At 37.7% G+C, this 10,191-nt stretch overlaps 1 protein-coding gene across 1 annotated transcript in view; it reads right to left on the bottom strand.

The window, feature by feature from the left end:
• Nucleotides 1–3,957, bottom strand: part of LOC106058256 (uncharacterized) — a 59,272-nt gene extending 55,315 nt beyond the window's left edge. The window contains exon 1 of the mRNA XM_056030496.1: nt 3,546–3,957. The gene's annotated coding sequence lies outside the window, so the exon portion shown is untranslated. The remainder of the gene's footprint in view (nt 1–3,545) is intronic.
• Nucleotides 3,958–10,191: the final 6,234 nt, after the last annotated feature.

Consider the following 10,191-nt stretch of genomic DNA (forward strand, 5'->3'; position numbering starts at 1 on the left):
CACATAAAGAGTTCATTCAGCGACTACATACAGGCATCTGGGTCATTTTCATGTCCTCAAACTATTAGGTGGCGTTGATATATTATTATTATTATTAACGCTTAACGCTTGTTTTGATGCTGTTTTTATTATAGAAGACCAACCCGAAGGACCGCTGCTTGAAGATTTTGTATGTATATTAAATGGTTTAGTCAGACAAACAATATCATACACATGTTTAAATGACTATCGTCATTAATCGTATCATACCCTGTCCACTTCCAGCCCGTCGTCCTGCTGGAGTTATGGACTAGGAAGTAGATAATCTTCAACTCTAAAGGAACATCCGATACATGTTAAACATTTTACAACTAACTGGTTGGCATAGATGAAAACAGATTCAGCACATGGCTTATATAAGAGATAGATGGTACAAGCTCACGTATGTAGCGGGAATCGACAGACAATAGAGACCCTAAGAAAGCCCTTGCCCAAGACAGACACAGACAGCGGCAGAAGTCAGGAAGAGAATAAATAGACCCTTCCCTCTCCACCCGACGGACAACGGCTTTGTCTGCATCAGATATGGTAAAATATGCAGGTCGAAACTGGGTCTGTTTAATAACGAGAAATACAGCACTCATCCTTTATCTTCAGACTGGAATACAACGCACTTATAAAAGCTGTTCTAATTTTGAAAATGTTTAAGTCGCATTCATTTTTAACGAAACCGATTAAGAGATGAACAGATTTACATTATGATGAAACATGGTAAGTTTGTGTGCCAGCCACTCGCCAGCCGTATACCGTACGTTATATTTATATTAAACTACAAATTTTGAACTCTTGTTTCTCCCACAACCGTTCTTCAATCAAGTTGAAACTTTAGACAATTAATTATTGTACCTAACAAAATGTGAATCAATAAAAAGAATAAGCAAATTAGTCAATTAATTACTGGTAATTAATTATTTTGTTCGATATCAAAAAGGAAAATTAATTCAGTATTAAGTGATATGGCTAAATATGTGAGATTTTGTCTCCTTAGATAACTGTACAGTTTATTTATTGTAGCTAACAAAACACAAGTCAATAAAAAAAATGTCAATTAGCACTGGGTCCTTTATATAATAACAGTTTTAAAAACATGTCTGATAATATACAATAGACAAGATGAATATTTGCAAATAAGCTTCAAAATGAGGAAATCGTTAGTATCTGCATTTTTAAACTGTTTTTATACTTTATCATCAACCTAATTGAACCAAACTAACAAATGACATTAGAGATTTATAAAACAAAAAAAAAAAAAAAACAGCCATGCAATTGTTGTTATTTCATTCAAAACGCCTCGGGGGCATATTTTATTACATCTCCAACAGAGATTGCACAGTCCGTTATATATACGTCCATAATGACAAGTCCGTTCTGTATACATGCATAATGACATGTACGTTATGTGTAGATCTAGAATGACATGTTCGTTCTATATGCATCTATAATAACATGTTATTTTCTATATACATCTGTAATGACATGGTTGTTCTATATAATCTATAATGACAAGTCCATTCTATATAAAGCTATAATGACAAGACCGTTCTGTATACATCTAGAATGATATGTCCGTCTCTATATACAACTATAATGACAATGCTCACTTCCAGCTGCGTGCAGAACATTCTAATAATTCATGAGCTACAAACACATGCAGCGCGTGAGCCACTCACAGACAATTTCGGCCCAACAAAAGCTTAACGTCCGCATTGGTCCTCGTGAAGGATAAACAAGAACATGCAGAACTCGATGTTGCGATGACTATCTCTCGCTACTACACACTCAGGCACCACGAAGTGTGTATGTTATGGACTGTATGCAAAGGCGGCGCCTGGGTTTCAAAACATGAGTACAAATTGGATAGAACGGATTTAAAAAGATGAAAGTTCTGCCTGGTCGTGTAGTATGCGCTCTGGGCTGTCGTTCGGTGGTCTCGATGGTCCCAGATTCGAAACCTGACCGCTGCCATCCCCCGTCGTCCTGCGGGAACTTTGGACTGCGATCTTCACATTTGAAGGCACATCCGAAATATGTAAAACAAATAGCATCACACCATAGGAGACGCTTAACAAGAGGATATACTTTGCATTCTGTATAGATAGATAGATAGATAGATAGATAGATAGATAGATAGATAGATAGATAGATAGAGATAGATAGATAGATAGATAGATAGATAGATAGATAGATAGATAGATAGATAGATAGATAGATAGATAGATAGATAGATAGATAGATAGATACTTTTTCCTTTTTTTCCAAACGAATCTTGTCAGAATGTTAAATATTAAAAAATATTTTTGTATAAAATTTGAAAAAGGATTTCTGGGAATGTTTTGTTTAAGCATTCATGAGTCTTATCAGATTATAGAGTAGACTTGATGTGTGTGTGTGTGTGAGAGAGAGAGAGAGAGAGAGAGGGAGAGAGAGAGAGAGAAAGAGAGAGAGAGAGATGAAATGTGGGAAGGCCGGAAGGGAACAGCGAGGGAGAAAGAAAGAGTTCTTGACCCAAATATTTTTGAAATAAATCTAGAAAGGATCAAATGTTCTATTTAAAAAGAAAACACAAAACGCTTTTAAAAAATCTATAATTTTTATCTCAACATTTTTACTAAATTTCTGAAAAAATAAAAAGATGGGAGTGCACTAGAGAACAATAATTATATTGTTCTTTCCTTTAATTCTCTTTTTTTTTTTTTGTTACAGCTAAAATTATTTGTATAGGTTCCTAATGATATCGATAGGTCCCTAATTAAATCTCGTCTAACCGATACGTTTTTATTTATAGAGATTTATGACAGACTGAGATTTAGAGATATATGGCAGATAGATATTTATTGAGATGCATAACAGGCAGGGATTAATAGATATATTTTGCAGACAGAGATTTATAGAGCTACATAGCCGACAGGAGGCTTTTTATTGTATCTAGTGTCAAGAATAAAGAAGCATCGATAACATTTCAGATTAGAGAAAGGAGCCACACAATTATAGAAATACATTTAAAATATCAATAATAAGCATAGATAAGTAATTAATTATTGACACTAATTTCGGAAAATGGGGGCTGAACGACTGGAAGAAAAAACTCTCTCCCAAAATTCGTCTGTGAACTTTGGACTATGATTTTAACTTAACTTTTGTGAATTGTTGAATCAATTATCTGGGCGATGAATCAAATCATAATTTGTTTTTAAGTATGTCGACTTACGTCCGTATCACCATCCTGTATATTTCTACGATCTACGGTATGCAAAATTATTCTCTACGCATTGGAGAGTGAAGGGAATGAGAGAAGTACAGAGAGAGACAGACAGACAGAGAGATAGAGACAGAGAGAGAGAGAGAGAGAGAGAAATATGTAATAAAGATTAGGGGGAAATATAAAGCAGGAAAATGAATGAGAATATAAAGAATTAATGGAAGGAAAAAAAAAGAAAGTAAAAGTATCAGTGAGAAACAGGAAGAGAGAGAGAGAGAGAGAAAGCAAACAGTCGCATGTCACTGACCTGCACTTAGTGGCCGACATATCCACAAGCGTGACGAATGACAACATCAACGTATCCATGAGATTTTGAACGGATTGATGTATATCCACTCTCGATAAGATCCGGTGACTTCAAGACTCACAACCATTGTGCACGCTATTAACACAATTTTTCTTTAACTCGATTTTAAAACATCAACTACGGAAAAAAAAAAGAAAAAAAGTAACGGCTATTTTCGTAAAATAAGATCTATACTAAATATGGTAACCTTTGACCTTTTTTTTTTTCCATGTTCACATGTCGGCTCTAACCATGGGAAAGTTACAACACAATTAGTGAATGCAAGAGTTACGGGTCACAGTGTTATGGCGGAAGAACGAGTAAAGAGCGTGCCACGGTTGCTAACTCCTGCGTGGCTACTGGGTCTGTTTGATGTTCCGTTCTTTGGGACAGATGGAGAAGTGCTGGGAGGGTAACGGGCGGTGGGGGTGCTCAGCAATATTCACCAGAGGGCGGGGGGAGATCACCTGCTACTGACACGCTCTGGGACCAAAAAGTGGTGGTTTAGAGTGAGCGGTGAAGAGTTCAACTGGTTGCTCACGCGTACACATGCGCACACACACACATGCGCAGACGCACATTTGAAGACATTATACGTCCTATTGGTGTTTATATACAACTGTTTCTAGGCGTTAATATACTTGTTTTATAGTAATACGTTTTTTTTTCTCTCTATGATTTTATTTACCAGATATTGACGACATATCGTAGACACTGGAACATACAGACATTGAATTTATAGTGTCGAAAAATACATAGCATCAAATCCTAAATTCTATAGTTGTCCAGTCGTCTATCATTGAACGAGGGTGGTTAGTTTCGTAGAATTTCAAACCTATTTTGTGCTTCCCTCTCTTATAAATTACAGACCTTCCTTGAAAAAAAAAGATAATTGCGTCCTACGACTATCCATATGTTATTTTCTTAAGAGAATAAGCGTTTAAATGTATTACGTGTGTTGAAATTTTAAAACAGTGGTAGCCTGACGATTTAGTTATAGATCAACTTATATTAAAAGCTGTAGATTATTATCTATGGATTGTCGACATCTGCGTTCTACAGTTTCATTCTGAATCAGCATACTTTAAACAACTCGGTATAGGTAATAGAAGTATGAATAAGAAAATATAAAAAAAAATACTTGAAAAAAGAAAGCGTATATAATAGAAACAACTGTGCATTTATAGTCATATTTATCAATACTGTAAGATTTATTTCCCCTTTTCTATATTAAATATCATTAGTCAATTATTACCAATAATAAATTAATTGGTTAACTTTTTTTTTTACAGTTGATTAATGTTTTGTTAGGGACAATGACTAATTGTGCAAACTTCATCGAGACAGGAGAAGTGGGAGAAATAACGTGTACAAAATGTGTACCAGACAGACGGAGTGGGTCCTCGAAGAGTTTGTAAAAAGAAACAGACCTCCAAATAAAGGGAACGCATTAAGCTACTTTCATACGCTTTAACATTCATTATTATCACTTGATGCTCTGAATTCAATGTAAAATATAAGAAATTAAAGAATAGTTTACTAGAAATCATGTTCCACACAGTAATAAACTTTATGTCCATCGGGTTCATGGAGCTTTATGTTATGGTTTCGTGGAACTGTATGCCAATGGTTCGTGGAAATTTACACTGTTGGTTCGTGAAAATGTATGCGCTGGATTCGTGGAACTTTATGCTGTACGTTTACGGAAAAATTTGTGTGTTTAGTTTAATCCTCGAAAATAAAGTGGCACGGGAAACTTTTTTTTGATACAGCCAATTTAGAGCCTGGGGATATATAAAAAAAAAAGGCTCGACTCATCACCAGACTCCAGTGCGGCGGCTGAACATTTCTAGAATTAGCACTAAACCCCGAGCGACATAGACATAAACCTTTTTAGCCAAAGCTAACCTTATCCCCCATATACCCATCAGCAGAGCCCTGCGCTAGTCAAGAATCCAGAGTCAGATCACAAATAGTTGGAGGTGGAGGATCCCTTTCCGGAGCAGCCCAAGGCGGTTCACTTGCTGCAGTTCCCAGAGAACACTGGTTCGACGTGGACCCAAAGGTTTTGAAAAAAAGACTTTTGTGTTTTGGTTCAGTAATAACGTTACATGTTAGTGTGAGGATAACTTTACGATGCAGTTTCTTTGAAAACCTTATATTCCTACTTCGGAGATCACATTACAAGTGTACTGTCCACAAAGCCGTGAGATTTTGGCACCGGAGGAGAGGATTTGAGCCTTTCAAGCTATCAGTCACATAAAATTAGACGATGGTGGTGATAATGATGATGATTGCGTAACTATTTCTTTAAAAGTGTGGGTTTACTCTGAGAAAATAAAGAAATGAGTTCCAAAAATAAGTAACTATTATTTCAGTGTCTACTTCTTCAGAGGAAAACTAAATTTTAAGATAAAATCAGATGGTGAATACAAAACATGCTTAGACCCCCAATGTCTTTATCTGAGTCCTTTACATATTTGTATTTTGTTTTTTTTTTGCGCATCGGCACAATTTATAGGTCTTGGCTGGGTCTGCGAAATCATGAGTAGGTAATGCAAGCTTGCTTATTTTTAGAGCGAAGACATTTAACTTATTATTACTTTTACGGTTCGACTCATTCAAACAATTTAATTTTTTCCCCTTAATATCCTGAAAGTGACAAATGACCCCAAATGGAGCTGCTGTCCCAGTCAATACTTAATAGATCTACAGCTTAAGGCGTTTTGTCCGTTCTTCGGGAAAACTCTTGACATGAACTTCAGAGGAAAAAGTTTTTGTGTCCAACTGGTCTCAGAACGATGTAAATAGTAGCCAGAATCCACCGAATGACCTCTCAGACGTAATGGACAAAATGTCGCAAAGCTTCGTCTATATTGACGAGCTCATAGAGTATACATGGTTATATACTGGGAAGGGAGAAAAAAATAGCTAGAAGAGGAGAGAAACAATGCCCACATAACAAGTAGAGTTCTTTCCCCGTACAACCCGTCAGCCCATTCTTCATGCGTGCCGCGTCTTTTGTTTCATGGGTATCGACTTTTGCTGGCCATTCCTCCATTCCTTAATTGCTAGATGCGTTATATCAATACCCGTGTAACATCAATACTGAGGAAAGACGATAATCGATACTGTCTGCATCGGTCGCGGCCATTCAGCCGTTTACCGCGGGCCTGATCTGGCCCTCGGCGAGGGAAGTCGATCACTGATGGACACTGTGTCAATGATAAGCGATAAAATATTCAAAATTGCAAATAAGAAATATAATGTGTGATTTGTTGAATTGTATTTATCAAGTTAAATAGAGATCATTGCTGAATGTTACTAAACAAGAGGTGGTTATATCCCTTTGTTTTCCTTTCGATCTATAGGCCAACTAACATTTCTGTGCAATGTAAAGCGATTTCCAATGTTTTCTTGTGGCTTTGAATGAAGCCAGATGAAAGCCTGGACATTAGCTATGGTCGCGATGATGTCACAAACACAGCTTTTCCCCCTCTCCACGAAGTGTCCAAATGAACAGCAGATACCCGATGAAGTTTGAGATTATTGGCATTTTTTAGTACAGTCTTGTCATCATTATTCTCATATTGTGTGAGTATCTTGATGGCTTGGATTGTTTCCCAAACTGGGTTACGCGGAACCCTAGTGTTCCGCGAGGCCTGACTAGGTAGGTGTTGCACAAACTACTGGAATAATAACTAGTTTGCCACCATGTGAATTAATCTCTCTAAAAAAAAATAAGCAAAGTGTTCCGATAAATACTCAGAATGTGCAAAGTGTTCCGATATGGAAAACTTTTGGGAACCACTGGTCTAACCTATTAGTTTTGACATGTACCAATTACAAAACAGAAAGGCAGGAGAAACGCTTTTACGGTATGCGGATGTATACAGACGCGACATGAAGTTCTTCAAAATCGACATTAACAGCTGAGAAAAGGTGGCACAGGATAGATCCACATGAAACCATTTAGTATAACTTTATCATCACAACTGGTTGAATTAAACATTCTTGTTTTAAAACTATAGGCCTTTTTTTTTTTACTTTCTTGCCTGGTCACAACGAGTCCTCTTCCAGAGCACCCTAACTATTTCCATTTCAGCTCAAATTCCATCATATTGCAAGCATGTTCCATCCGTATCCAGAGAGGCTATTGTTTTTACATTTCCAGTGGCGGTACTGGATAGGTGAGACGGTACGGTGTAGGACAGAATCGATCAAATCCTTTTGGCACGAGGATCGCTAAATCGATGACTCTTTTATTGCGGAAATACAATGAAAGCAAAATGTCCGGTTCGGGAGACAGGAAGCGGCCAGCAACGTCTTCTGAGATCACGTGCTTGGCGCTTGGCCAGGTCAGCAGACACAAAGAAAGGTAAATATGATATATTGACTTCTTGGAGCAATAATTAATGAAGATTTATAAGAAAATAGTTTTTAAAATTAAGAAAAAAAAATCGTTTTAATTTCTTTAAAAAAAAATCTCGGTTATGGCGTGCCTTACAAGTGTTTTTGGTTGGTTTTCCTTTTTTATTTTAATTAATAAAGCCTTTAAATGAAATTAGCCAATCAGACTCCATCTTTTTTTTTTACTTTCTTTTTTAAAAACTCTATTAGATTTGTTTTCTCTCTGCCTTTGTAGTCTGTCTGCTATTTCTTTGTCACATCCTTGTGAAGAGAGCTCTTGTTTTGTTTCGATTCTCAATTGGAGATCATGATCGTGTGAGAATAGCAATATGGGGAAGAAGAGAAAAAAAAAGGAGGGGGGGGGGAGAGAGTTAGGCCATGTTTGGTCGTGATTCGGTCAGTTCTTCCGAGCAAAAAAAAGATTGGCCCAGCTCTGGTTATGGTTTTTTTTGTTGTTGTTTTTTTCATTCTGAAACAGCAAATAGTGAACCAAGTTTAAGGCCGCTACGAAAATAAATTATTGACAATATAGACTTACTTATGATATATATAATATGCGATTTTAACTTTTAATATAAGCAAGGTTCTTAGGAAGCCTTAATTTACATAGTATTCCAGTCTTCTCCAGGATTCGAGCACGCGGACTCCAGGTTCGGAAGCCAAGCGCTTTAACACTCAGCCACAGCGCCTCCGAGGGCGTTGCAAATAGTAAAGAAGATGGAAGGCTCGCCATCCGATGTCCCTTCCGCCACACAATACAATGGCCATGGACCCCGAAAAATGGATGTGATTAAATGATTATTTTGTTTACATGGGCCCTTCGGACGGGGGGGGGGGAGTAGCAAAGAACCTCTTCAAATCATCATGATAAGACAATAAGCTATTTGCGATATGGGGCCCCTTGTAACCAACATAGTAAAAGTAAAATTCCTCTTTCAGACCTTACGATCTATATGGCAGATGATGTAAAGGGCATCTGTTTCTGTGGCCCACGGTTAACGAGAGTGTCATGTGGCCAGCACAACGACCAACCAGCCTTTACTTTTCCTGAACTAATTTCCGGTACCCATTAGAGCTGGGTGGACTCAGATCCCGAAATTAAAAATTCTAGGCTTCACCAGGATTCAAACCTGGGACCCCCGGTTCGGTAGCCAAGCTCTTTACCACTCAGCCACCGAGCCTTCGTAATCAACACGAGCCAATGAAAATAAAATCCTTGCCTCAGGTCAAGGGTCGCAAGGGTCTTTGACACGACTCTATTGTGTAGGCAGCAGCACAGCGTAACCACTGCCATTAAAGTCTTGTTTAAAAAATTGCATGCATAGGATAAAAAAAAAATGCGTTCAATAGAGAAAACAGAAAAGTTGAAACAACAAACTAAATATTGATTGGTATTACTGTTTACAACATGCATCTCAATATTTATCTTACTCTTTGCAGACAATAACAAATCGATACTGTATGTCTTTATTAGACATCGAATATATATATTTCATAGAAACATATGAATACAATCTGTCATCCGTATCGTATCAAATGTTCTTGGTTACACTGAAGCACACACAGACACACTCACACAGACACACACACTGTATTGAGAGAGAGAGAGGGGAGAATACTGTTGGAAGGAGGGAGGAGAAAATATCGTCTGCATATTTTAAAAACGGTTCTGACCATTGCTAACTCCCAGACATTCGTCTCATCACTAATCACTATGAGATGAGCCATGTCTGTAGACCTTCTTCAACTAAGGAGAATAACAAGATATACTTGTAGATCTATTGTAATTACAAAACATGTCCAATTAACAACAAACTTTAGCTGTAAAAGTAAAGTTCCCCTTTCAGGGCAGATGATGTTAAGGTCATCTGTTTATTTAGCCATCGGTTCATGAGCAGGGTGTCATGATGCCAGCACAACGATCAATACCCTTTACTTTCCCCAACTCAACTCAGGTACCCATTAGAGTTGGGTGGGCACAGGGGCGCCCTGAAAATCCCGAAAATTCAAAATCCCAAACTTCACCAAGATTCGAAGTTCCCCCAGGTTCGGTAGCCAAGCATTTAACCACTTAGCTACCGCGCCCACGTGAATCCCCTGCCACCACTCAAACTAAAAAGGCTTGAATATATGCAGTATTGAGCTATGATATGACAAACATGGGCGTAGCCAGGGGGGGTTCTTGGGGTTCAAACCC

The sequence above is a fragment of the Biomphalaria glabrata genome, chromosome 5 (genome assembly GCF_947242115.1).
Source record: "Biomphalaria glabrata chromosome 5, xgBioGlab47.1, whole genome shotgun sequence".
Taxonomy (NCBI): domain Eukaryota; kingdom Metazoa; phylum Mollusca; class Gastropoda; family Planorbidae; genus Biomphalaria; species Biomphalaria glabrata.